General features: G+C 36.6%; 1 protein-coding gene across 1 annotated transcript in view; it reads right to left on the reverse strand.

Annotated features, from left to right (window-relative positions):
* The window catches only part of CTNNA3 (catenin alpha 3), a 1,637,417-nt gene that overhangs the window by 625,266 nt on the left and 999,132 nt on the right, over positions 1–13,019 (reverse strand). The window lies entirely within an intron of this gene.

Below are 13,019 nucleotides of genomic sequence, written 5' to 3' on the forward strand. Positions count from 1 at the left end.
CTCAATGACAAACAACAGCATTTTCATAAATGTCACTGGTATCTGCTTTATGGAAGCATTCAGAGAATCTGTTGATATTGAATAACAACAAAGGGCTTCCCTGGTGGCGCAATGGTTGAGAATCTGCCTGCTAATGCAGGGGACAGGGGTTCGAGCCCTGGTCTGGGAAGATCCCGCATGCCACGGAGCGGCTGGGCCCGTGAGCCACAATTACTGAGCCTGCGCGTCTGGAGCCTGTGCTCCGCAACAACAGAGGCCGCGATAGTGAGAGGCCCACGCACAGCGATGAAGAGTGGCCCCCACTTGCCGCAACTAGAGAAAGCCCTCGCACAGAAACGAAGACCCAACACAGCCATAAATAAATAAATAAATGAATAAATAATTTTTAAAAAATAAATTAAAAAAATAATAAATAACAACAAAGGGCCATGGAAAATCATTTAAAGCCGAAAGGAAGACTGGTGAGTGAATTAGTAAACCCTGTACAGTCTCTTGGTATCAACACCTAACCCATAATAAGATGCTAACTATTATGGTTTCCTAAGGGACTGAAAAAAAAGTTTACCTATGGATTGAATGCCGATAGATTCTTGGAATCTCATATGATTGTGGTGTATTTTAAGTTTGTAATTGGTTTATTATTTCCCAGAGGTCTATTATGCATACTTAAGTTGCATTAAGCATGACTGTATCTTTATTCATGTTTTATTCAGCATCAAATATGCTGCAAAGCTGGACAAATACAAGATAATTGAATTCTTCTTCCTGTTCTTGATTTTCTACTACAACTTCGTAGGCACTATTTGACATTCGAGCAGTCAATTTGATTCAAGCCCTTAGTAATACCCATATTCTTTTATGCATTATTGCTTTTGAAATTCACACTCTTTTCCAGGGAAATGGGTGCCCTTTTAAATAACTACATTCACGTCCATTACCTAAGTCCAACGTTTACAAATAATTTCTTTATACCATGAATGAGTCATGAGAAATATCATGGAATTCCTTTCTTTTCCTTTGAACCTCACTCTTATTCAACATTCCCCTTGCTAACAGGTGAGTATTCATGTGCAGAGGCAATGTTTTCTCTGATCTACAAAATACGTCGTTGTCTTCATCACTGCAAAGAGATTGCTTTTCTAACAATCATTTTCCTAATAGCTCTGTTAGCTATTATATACTTTAGCACATGGCAAGTTTTACTGATCAAATCCAAAATGCATTCAGTTGCAGAGAAACCGCACTTAAACTGCATGCAGTGGAAGCGAACAACAAACATATCCTTGGATGACTATTTGTAGAGTACCACAAACTGTTACTTACATGGATTTGCAGCCTTTGCTTTTTTTATAGCATTACTTTAAATATGTCAACAGTGAAACAACTCCATGGTTTGCATTTACATATAATGAAATAGCAGCCATACATTATTTAACTGGGGAACGGCATTGTTCACTTTATTAATATACATGGAAATGGCTTACTTGAAAAGGTCTTTTGTTGGCTTGAAGGTCACAATGCCTCAACTTTCATATCTGACACATAATTAGCACATTTGTGAATTATTTGAAAAGGGCAGCAGTTTCTTTGCCCCTCTCCCCCATTCCCAAAGCCCCACTCACAGAAAGTAAAATTTAGCAGTCTAACTGCTTTAATATGTCTCATAATAATATGCACTGCACTTGCAGAAAGTAGCTATCTGTAAATTTGAGCACTCTTTGTTTTAAGTAAAAATTTTAAATTATTGCCTCAATCTTTTGGTCAAATCAGATGAATGTTGGTTAAATCCAAAGTTTAAAATTACAGAAAGGTACTCTATATAGGCACCCTTTTTTTAAAAAAAGTTATTTTATATAGGAGCATAGCTGATTAACAATGTTGTGTTAGTTTCAGCTGTACAGAAAAAGGATTCAGTTACATATGTATCTATTCTTTTCCAAATTCTTTTCCCATTTAGGTTATTACAGGATATTGAGCAGAACTCCCTGTGCTATACAGTAGGTCCTTGTTGGTTATCTATTTTAAATATAGTAGTGTGTACATGTCAATCCCAAACTCCCAATCTATCCCAAACAACCCAATCAAAAAAATGGGCAGACGACCTAACTAGACATTTCTCCAAAGAAACAGACATACAGATGGCCAAGAGGCACATGAAAAGATGCTCAACATCACTAATTATTACAGAAATGCAAATCAAAACTACAACGAGATATCACCTCACAACAGTCAGAATGGCCATCATCAAAAAGTCTACAAACAATAAATGCTGGAGAGGGTGTTAAGAAAAGGGAACTCTCCTTCACTGTTGGTGGGAATGTAAATTGATACAGCCACTATGGAGAACAGTATGGAGGTCCCTTAAGAAACTAAAAATAGAGCTACTATATGATCCAGCAATCCCACTCCTGGGCATATATCCAGAGAAAACCATAATCTGAAAGCATACATGCACCCAATGTTCACTGCAGTGCTATTTATAACAGCCAAGACATGGAAGCAACTTAAATGTCCATCAACAGAGGAATGGATAAAGAAGATGTGGTAGATATACACAATGGAATATTACTCAGCCATTAAAAAGAATGAAATAATGTCATTTGCAGCAATATGGATGGACCTGGAGATTATCATACTAAGTGAAGTCAGACAGAGAAAGACAAATATCATACGATATTGCTTATATGCGGAATCTAAAAAAAATGATACAAATGAACTTATTTACAAAACAGACTCACAGACTTAGAGGTCACCAGGAGGAAGGGTGGGGACACTCTTTTACTTTATTTATTTTTAATATTTCATCTTTACCTTTTTTCCCTTTTAAAAACACATTCTTCTTCTGGACATTTTCTGGTCTCCATGTTTATTGTAGCCAATTCAGTGACTAATGTTAACATAAAAATCATCCTAAACACAAAGTTTCTATTTATATTAGCAGACTTAAGTCTTACAAAACTCTCAATTGAAAATACAACACACCTCAAAGTTTTCTACTCAATTAATGATTATATTAACACTCTTTCTGTCTTCCTTTATTCGGACATACCCAAACTTCTCCTTACCAGAACTGTTCTATGTCAGGCAAACTTTCTAGATAATCAAGTACTATTTCCAGATTATTAAGGCATGTGGAGTTTTAGTGATATTTTATACAAACAAATTGAATTTATAGGATAGCTAGTATTCTGTGACCAAATAGAGAAAGTTATGTGATAAAAATCGCTTTATATTTCTAATTTGAGTGATTTGTGACATATTTTCTAAGTCACATGAATGTGTAAATGAAAGCCAAATTTTTTCTAACAATATTCCTAAGTTCTGTGTGGCTCTTTAGGCAGTCAGGTATGTTCCCAAGCATGGCATGAAGGCAACTCCCTATTGGTCAAAGAAAACAGCATGCAAACAAAATATTTTAAAAAACAGTTTGAGATATTTGGACATCTGACAGCTTTTATATATCTAACTTTGACAGTGCTTCAAAAGTCTGTGTAAAGTTTCATTATTCAAGAGATCCTTGTGAAAGATTTTTGCCCACTAAGGAAAACTGTTCACAGAGAGGTTTTGGAGACAAATAGATCTGGGTTTTAACTCAATTCCCACAATTAATAAAATTTCTGACCATGGCCAAAATGTTAACATCTCTGAGATCATTCTGTCACCTATAACGTGGGTATGATAGTATCAATCTCACTGGAGTATTTTGAGGATTAAATGAGATAGTTTGTGAAGATAGCCTGATACCAGGTAGCCCTGACCATGTATCAATTTCCTTCCAGCTCATCTCCCTTCTATTAATGGGGGGTGGGAAAGAACATTCACTCTCTCAAGAGGTTTTATAGAATTAAAACTTCAGGAGTCTAAAGAAATTTGACAAAATGTCTAATCAAAGAGCCACAAATTCAAATGTTTACAGGACTCATGCAGGGAATACAAACATAGAGTCTAGATGTTAACAGTGGTTAGGGTGCTTGGTGGTACCCCAGGCAAACATGAGTGTGTATGCCCTGCCTAAAGGCATTAGGCCTCATTAAAACAAGTTGAAATACAAGGAAAAACTCACTTCCTTAACCAAGCTAACAGTCTGTTGACTTACTTTAGTTCATAGTTCACCAATTTGTGACCTCTGACCTCATTCTCTAATCCTCTATTGTATAAATAGGAAAACAAAGTCAGAGAGAAGAAACATACTCAAACTATCCAAGGACAGGGAGACTATTAATCAAGGCTATGTGTGTGCTATTTATGCCATCCTGAATTAAAGCATTGAAAAGTCTCCTGCATTGAAATGATTGACCAGACTTTTTATTGATATTGTGCTATATCCTTAGCCAAGACCAAGAAAATCAGAGCCTAAATTATCCTAAATAAATGAGACCAAGGGCACTCAGGTAAATTCACAAGTTTATTAAAAAGACAAGGCCAGGACATAACGTTCTTTCATTTTTACAAAAGATTAAGCTATATCATTAAAATAATTGCTGATACTCTATCTAATAATTGCAAAAGTCAAATTTTAAAAAAATTTCAGACAGGGACATGTTTTCATGTTACTCAGAGGGGAGTGATTTTTTAACATCAGCACCTCACTTGTGAGCCTCTTTCCTTCTCACCAGTCCTTGTGCCCTCTAAGATGTATATCTCATTCTAAATGCTTTAAACTTGAATGTACTGCCCTTTCAGGTCTATTAAAAAAAAAGTTGTAGAAAAAAAGCCTGACCAGGCAATTCTTGAACTAATTCACATTTATTACCATCTTGTTGATGTTTGTTCTCCTCTTCCTGGTTCCTACTTCAGTTTCTGAATACCAATTTTGAATGTCCCTGCCATCTTTTCTATTTGCTGGACTTTTCCCCTTCACCTGGCATAGAACATGGTACCTCTCACTCCCTGACCCATGTTCTGAAGTGAGAAATTCCGTGCTCTGGAACCTGGCCTCATAAAACCCTGCCAGCTAGGCCAGTTCCATCAAGGTCAGGGAGTTGGCCATACTTGACCCCCCTCACCACCAATGACTCACGAATGGCAGTATCAAGGAAAGCTATAAAAAAGATATTTGGAGAGTGGGTATATTTTCAATGACCTTTAAATCAGTCTACCATGCTATAGGCTTAACTCTGCTGTTTATCATTACTCTGTTCTGAGTTGATAAAGAGATTGAATTTTAAAAGTACTGAATACCAGAGCATGCTATATTTTAACATTCTAATATCAAGTGTTACTTGAAATCTCAGGTGCACTATTGTCCTCTCAAGTCATCTTAGACAACTGAAATGGTATCGTTGATAGGAACAAGCTCACTATTTGGACAGCTGCTCATCATACATCATTCATTCTGTCACTAAGGAGCTCTCACACAGATATTTACCTGCGATATAATTTCTCAAGAACATGAAGCAAACTTTGATGTTTGGTGAGATTTCCATTGTTGCATATTCATTGTTTATATATAGTTCACATAGTTAATTGTAATATCATGTCACTGTATATCTTAGCTCTCAAGGGGGAAGAAAGGTCACTGTCTCATTTTCATTCACTCTTCTCTCTGGCAGATGGTCATGCAACTCCTGTGTAAACACTTTCAGAGACAGAATTTACTGTTTTGCAGGGCAGCCTATTCCCGTTGCAGGGTAGTCCAAAGTTACACAAGTTAAGAAGTTCTTCCTTATAATGAGGTGAAATCTTTCTCTCAACAACTTTCTCACAGTGGTTATAGAATCTAAAATGTCAAATATCTTCAATAATAGAAATAAGGTTGGGCTCATAGAAAATCTTTATTAGTAGTCCTCAACTTGTGGGATAAGTTAGATGGTGAGCATAATAGAATCACCAGTATAGCTATTAAAAGAAAAGTCCAGGTTCCTCTGCCAAGATATTCTGATATATTAAGTATGTCTATGGGTGGAACTTAGAAGAGGTATAAGGTATGTTTAATTCAATTTTTTAAAGTTCCCCAGGTGATTCTGATATACCACCATCCACACACACATACACACAACACAGAGAAACATATTTAGACTTTGGGTTGATTTTCATTTGTTTGGATAGATACTCCTTCCTGAAAATTAATGTAAAGGGGTGAAAATCTACAAGAAATATGAACTGAATATATATGGAAGAGGCTAGGAATCATAGAAAAGGCTTCGCAAATTAGAGACAAGAAATAATGACCTATACTACCACCTGAGAAATAGGGCTTAGTCTATTAGGGCTACTATAACAAAAGTAAATATACTGGGTAGCTTACAAACAACAGAATTTATTTCTCACAGTGCTAGAGGCTGGGGACTCTAGAATCAAGGTGCTGCCAGACTCAGTGTCTGGTGAGTACCAGCTTTCTGGTTCATAGACTAAACCCTCTAGCTGTAACCTGACATGGCAGAAGAGGTGAGGGATCTCTCTGGGGCTTCTTTTAATAAGGGCACTAGGGGCTTCCCTGGTGGCGCAGTGGTTGAGAATCTGCCTGCCAATGCAGGGGACACGGGTTCGAGCCTTGGTCTGGGAAGATCCCACATGCCGCGGAGCAACTGGGCCCGTGAGCCACAATTACTGAGCCTGCGCGTCTGGAGCCTGTGCTCCGCAACAACAGAGGCCGCGATAGTGAGAGGCCCGCGCACCGCGATGAAGAGTGGCCCCTGCTTGCCACAACTAGAGAAAGCCCTCGCACAGAAACGAAGACCCAACACATCCATAAATAAACAAAAATAAATAAATTTTAATAAGGGCACTAATCACATATATGAGGGTTCTTCCCTCATTACCCAATCACCTTCAAAAGGTTCTACCTCCCAATACCATCACCTTGTGTGTTAGGATTTCAACATATGAATTTTGGGGGACACAAACATTTAGTCTATAACAAATAGAGAAAAGTTTAAAAATCAAAATACTCAGGAAACAAGAAAATCAAGTGTAGGAGAAATTTCTGGCCTTCTCCCCAGTATCCCATTCCTTTTTCTGTCAATAACATTCTGATTTCCCTTCGGAGAACTATTCTCTCCTCCTCTAACCCAGTGGTATGAAATCTTGGTATGACAGTTAATCAAAGCTCCTAGTCCTCCCCTGGCCCTGGTGTGGGCATATCCATCACTTCCTGCATGGATCCCTGGAGCAGTTCCTGTTCCTACCCAATCTCAGCCCTCTTCTCTCAGTTTGCCTGTATTTTTGTGCGCTACCTTGTACCTTCAAATGATGTCTCTTTTGTTTTCTACTTAAGTAAGCCAAATTCATATTATCTTGCATGCAACTATAACTGAATGTAGTACTGAACTAGAAATTTACACACCACTATGCACTAATTTCAGATGGTTACTCTCAGCAAAGTTAAAGGCTGGCAATGCAGAACCATAATCATTTCAGTGGAAGGCACTTTCTAGTCAAATGTCTGCCTCTGGATTTAGGCAACCTGGATACCCTAGTATCAGGGGCAAATGCAGAGAAGAAGATGTTCATTTCAGTTCCTGCACATATAGATAAATGTGTTTTTACCTGTCTTCTTTTGAATATCTAATCCCTTGATGTCTATTAGAACATTTTACAGACCAGGTAAAAAAGGACATCTAGTTCTTGAAGAAAATAATTTAGCAATTGTGTTTATCCTTTTGTGAGCTGTTTATTATATCTAAAAGCCATCCTTTCATGTGCTCTTTTAAATCCATACCTATACATTAAGGCCTGGATCAGATAACATCTCTTCCACAAACCCTTCTCAGACACCCAGAATCATAATTCATACTCCCACAAGTATAGCACCTACTTTATTCTTCCTAGACTCACTTACGTATTTTTCAGATGGTAAACTGCTAGAAGGTAAAGACAACTATGTATTCTTTTTTAAAAATTTTTTATCAGCCAAAGTATCCTAAAAATAGAATTTAGTCTATGTAAATAAATAAAAAAATAGTTTATCTTTGTTCATCTGGAAACTGAATTATCATGAATAGATATCTTCTATTGTGTCTTAGTACATGCAATGAATGTATATCTTAGAGGGCTTAGTACATTTCCAACTTAATTGGAAACTGTGTCCTTCCTCTGCCCCCTCCTCATCAAAAAAAAAAAGTTTCTAATTATCTATTACAGGAGCATAAAGGTTAGTATCATTACTTTAAGTTATGGAGGAAAATACTTGAGGAAAGAAAGCCCTTGAGTCATTAAACTTAATTGCCTTGAGTTGATTTCAGTCCGACTGTTTGTATATTGGGAACATCAAAATCTGACAAATCTGTAGCAAAGATACAAATAAACACTTGAAGTAAGGATACAGATACAGTATAGCTAAAACAAGTTCTTTATTTGTGACTTGGCATTTACAAAAGATTAGATTGCTTTCTGAATTTAGAAAAGAATAAAGATTCACAAAAGCTTGTGAAGAGCTGTGAAGAAGGAAAAGAGAGGAAGGGTCTACAGTGGATATTAATTAGGAAGTCGCTAGCTTATCAATAGCAATTGGATGTGTGTGAGTAGGGAGTAAATATTCTTAGAAGAGTACCTAAGATACCAATATTTATTAGGCAGATAGAAGAAGATAAACCTATGATGGGTCTTGGAAAAAGTGGCCAGAGATAGAGGTTACCCACAATACTCTGATGTCACAGAGGATAGGAGAAGAGAAAGTTTCAAGAAGGTGGTTACAACTATCAAATAAGAAGAAGTCAAGTAAGTAATTCCTGAAATTATTCACTGATTCAGCCACACAGAGGGCCATTGTTGGTTGAGGCAGAATGATGATGGTCAGACTAGCGTAGTGTGGACAGAGGACAGTGTAGGTGGTGAGGTAGCCCCATGTGTCTTGTGACACGAAGCAGAGAGCTAGAGGCTGCCTAGACAATACTCACTCCCATTCCCTTATCAATCCATTTGTTTTGATTTCTTCTCTCAAAACATCTCCTGAATCATCTACTTTTCTTGCTCCCTACCCTAGTCAAGTTTACTGTCAGTTTTATTTTTTCATTCAGGCTTAGCTTTTACTCTCAGCCACTGTGCCTTCTCTACAATATGTTCACCACACTGCAGCTGATGATTTTTTTCGAATGCAAATTTGATTCCCCCATCATCATCTCCCATTCCCACTCCACATTCCCTTCCCTACAAGGTCCTCTATAGTCTGGTCCAAGACTCATCACCCATAGTTCTTTTTCTCTCTTTACTTCAGCTATGTCAACCTATTTTCAAATATCCATGCTTCCTTCTGCCACAGGACATTTGCACATGCTGTATTCTTTAGCCTGGAATGTGCTCCTCCTCCTTCATTGCCACATTTATACCACTTAGACATGGTTAACTGCAGGTCTCTGCTCCCAAGTAAATTTTTAGAAAGTTTTTCACCAATACTGCATTCCCCTACCCACCACTGAGACCTCTCTCTAACCAAGTCAGGTTTTTCCTTCAGAGCCTGATTCTCGATTTGTAATTATACATTTACTGAAAAGTTTATTTGATTAGTGACCATTTCCTCTGCTTTATAAGAGCAGGGCCCTTACTTGTTCATCATTGGACCCTCAGTTTCTAGTACCTGATATATGGTAGCCAAACAATAGTCCTTCAGTGAATGAATAAATGCATGAGTGCATGGATCAGTATGCTTACGAATCCCCAAAGAGAGGATGAAAAATTGAGTTTAAAGGGAGGAGGCAGCAGCAGAAATTCAGGACAAGCGAGAAAGGGAAATGAAATTTCCCTCTGAAATTCATTTGCAATATTCCACAAAGGCTTAGACAGTTGGACTTCAAAGAAAAGTAACACACTTTTCTTCTAGTCTGCTCATGGTACTTAACAAAGCTTGGGGGGCAGCTTCTTTTGAGTTTTAGTTTCACTTAAGATATCAAATTGGGAACAACTGATTAGCTCCCAATTTAGCTTTTAATTTATTTATTTTTAATCAAGCAAAATAACTCTTCAAAGGACCCAAGCTGGCTGCCAAATGCTGGTGGGTAAGGCAGACGGAAAGAGGCGCGATAACTCCCATGAACAAACCCAGGAGCTTCAGCATCTCCAGCAGCACGTAACGTAACGCATGCTTTGTTTCCAGGTAAGCCTAGCTCAGGGCACTGGGACCGAGTGTGAGAAGTGTAGAAGGGGGTCTGTGACCTCTCAGTGTTGGCATCCAAGGGACCTCTGGCTAAGCAAGCCATTTCTTCTGTTCCTCCTGGTCAGACAATGCTGCTGTGCTGCTCCTTGTAGTAACAAGAAATGACCACGAATTATGAGTTTTGTAGAATATTTAACTGATAGAATTGTGTCATAAAAGTGCATAACAAGGTGCAGGTAAACAGTTTCCTCAAGTAACAAATATTGATTATGCACCTATGATGTGGGCTAGGAACTGCCCGAGAACTCAAAGACAACACAAGCAAATCTCAAGAAATATAACCTATTTAAGGGGACACATGAAAGAGAGAATAAAACTGTAGTTTCTAAGTACGATAGGAAGCTAGAGGTAGGTGAACCTCCTAGTGACTGCAGTCAGGCTGTTTCATGGAAACAAACTATTGCCAAGGAACTTAATATTCTCCAGGACTTTGCATCTCAAATTGCCTCCCAAATGTTATAAATCTTAAATCACGCAATCCTGTCTCTGATATTAGTTTTGCTAATGTAACCATTTACTTCTCTGTCTTTGGTTATCCATCTATAAGATTAGCAGATTAATTATTTGACTTCTAGGCCCCCTTCCATTTCAATGATCACATTTTACTGATTGTGTAACTTGATAACAAAATTAGACAGGAAGTAGGCAGGGGGCAGAACTATCAGGCAATTTTGTTTTTAATTGAAACATCACATTTCTAAATAAAATATTAGCAATTAACTCCATCTATGTAATTAAAGACTAATAATACAGCAAGACAATGCAGTTTCTCCTAGGAATAAAACAGTGGCTTGTGATTGAGAAATCCTACCAATGAAATTCCTTGCTTTACTATATTTTAACAGATTTTAGAAAAGCATTTGATAAAGTTTTATGCATATTCTTATTAATACAAAACAAAGCTAAACTAAAACAGAACAAAAACAAACAAAAGTCTTAGTGAGCTATGAATAGAATAAATTATTCTTAACCTGAGACAGGTCAAATTACAGAAAATTAAAGAAAATTATAGAATCCTGCTCAAAAGTCAAGATTAAAATAGCATTCCCCTTGTCACTGAGGTTAACCAATACTTTACTCCAGGTTCTAGCCAATACAAATGAACCTAAAAAATAAGTGACAGCTCCAAATATTGTAAAGAAAGAAGAAATATTTACGTTTCTCAGGTGACAAAGTTGAGATAAATCCCAACTCTTATCATGAGTTATATATGCAAAGGAAGTGGGATCAATTTTGCCATGAAGAAAAGCATCCCATTTTAACTATATGTTTCTATATTGACTGAAATTTTTCCAAGTATCTTTTTCATAAATGGTTATCTAATTAGAAAAATAAAGGGGAATGATGAAATAGTTTTATATTTATTGACTTGGAAATGTGCTAATGATAAGTAAAGTGTATAAAATGATCTCTTTATTAAAGATGATGAATATGTGTGTGTGTCAGAAAGTATGATGTCTAAAATGTTGTTCGCCAAAATGGTAACTGGGCTTATCTCTGAGAGGTAAGATTCAAGATAATTTCAACTTTCTTTTATTATAATTTTAAAAATTTATAGTTTGGGTTATTATAATGAGAATGAATCACTTTTATAACCAGAAAAGACAATATAGTAATTTTCATTTTGAAGAGAATAAAATTTTTCTATATCTATATCTGAAATTTTAATACCAACATATTAATCATGACACTTACTGCAAAATCTGAGGATCCAGAATCACTTAAAAATACGGTTTCCAGAAAGTACAGATATAATGTTTAAGGGCTGTTAGGTAGAAAATAGCTTGGGTTGTTTCATAACTGTTTTATTTAAAATGATTCACAAATATGATTGCTAATTCACAATAGGAAAACCAGACATTGGTTTTCCCTCATGTTGTCTTTAATATAATGGCAAATATCAAATGATTCAAAGCCCATTGCCAATGAGAAAATCAGATCACCCAAAAGTGATTTTAATAGCGAATAAAAATTCAATTTGTTTGGAATGTTAATGGCATTCCATGCATGGGGTGTGTGTGTATGTGTGTTTGTGTGTGTCTGTGTGCCTGTCTGTGTCTGTGTGCAATAGATACGAGGTGATGATCCTTGTGATTAAGGGATTATAACATAGTCCTACATTCCTTTTCTTTTTCTTATTTTAACCTTGCCCTCCAGTTCAACTCAAATTTGCATCTGAACTTCTTGTTCCTCTCCAATGACTCATTAAAGATGAAAATATTCATTTGTCTAAGTGGACATATGTCAATGTTATTCTAAAAAACAGGCATTAGTATGCTGTGTCAGGATGTGCCATCACAAAAGAAACAAATGAGATGAAAACACACACACACACATGCACGCACAGGACTTAAACAGGTTTGGCTGTTAGAGTATTGCTTCTAATAAATTATCTGAAGTATATGTTACATAGCTCAAATTGAGGACTGCAATGTATACTGCTCTAAAAGTCCCATTTTACCAAACACATTTCTCATCTTTTATTTTGGAACAATATATAACTATATATGAATATACAGACACCATAATGATATGCCGTATAAATTATAAGGGTAAAACCAACTAGACAGTTTTCTCAAGGTCCCTCTCTAAATTAAGCTATTATTAACCTCAGAATCACGACCCAAAGGATAAAAGTATGTGCCACCTGCCAAGTTAATGTAATATAATAAACAGCAACAAATAAAATCTATTTAACTACCAAAGAGAAAAAACAAATCTAAACTATAAATTAAAAACAAGATCAAGTGTTGTTTCCTGAACTAGCGATATACTTTGTTGTCTCCCGAAAATTACGTACAAAGTGAAGCATGCAGGTCTAATAAGTCCTTATAAATAGGATCAGTGTGTAAAGGGCACATGTCAAAAAATACTCTAATTGGCCTTCAATATCACTGAAATTGACATCAAATTTCAAGGCAGTTTTATA

Source organism: Eschrichtius robustus, chromosome 7 (genome assembly GCF_028021215.1).
Source record: "Eschrichtius robustus isolate mEscRob2 chromosome 7, mEscRob2.pri, whole genome shotgun sequence".
Classification (NCBI taxonomy): Eukaryota; Metazoa; Chordata; class Mammalia; order Artiodactyla; family Eschrichtiidae; genus Eschrichtius; species Eschrichtius robustus.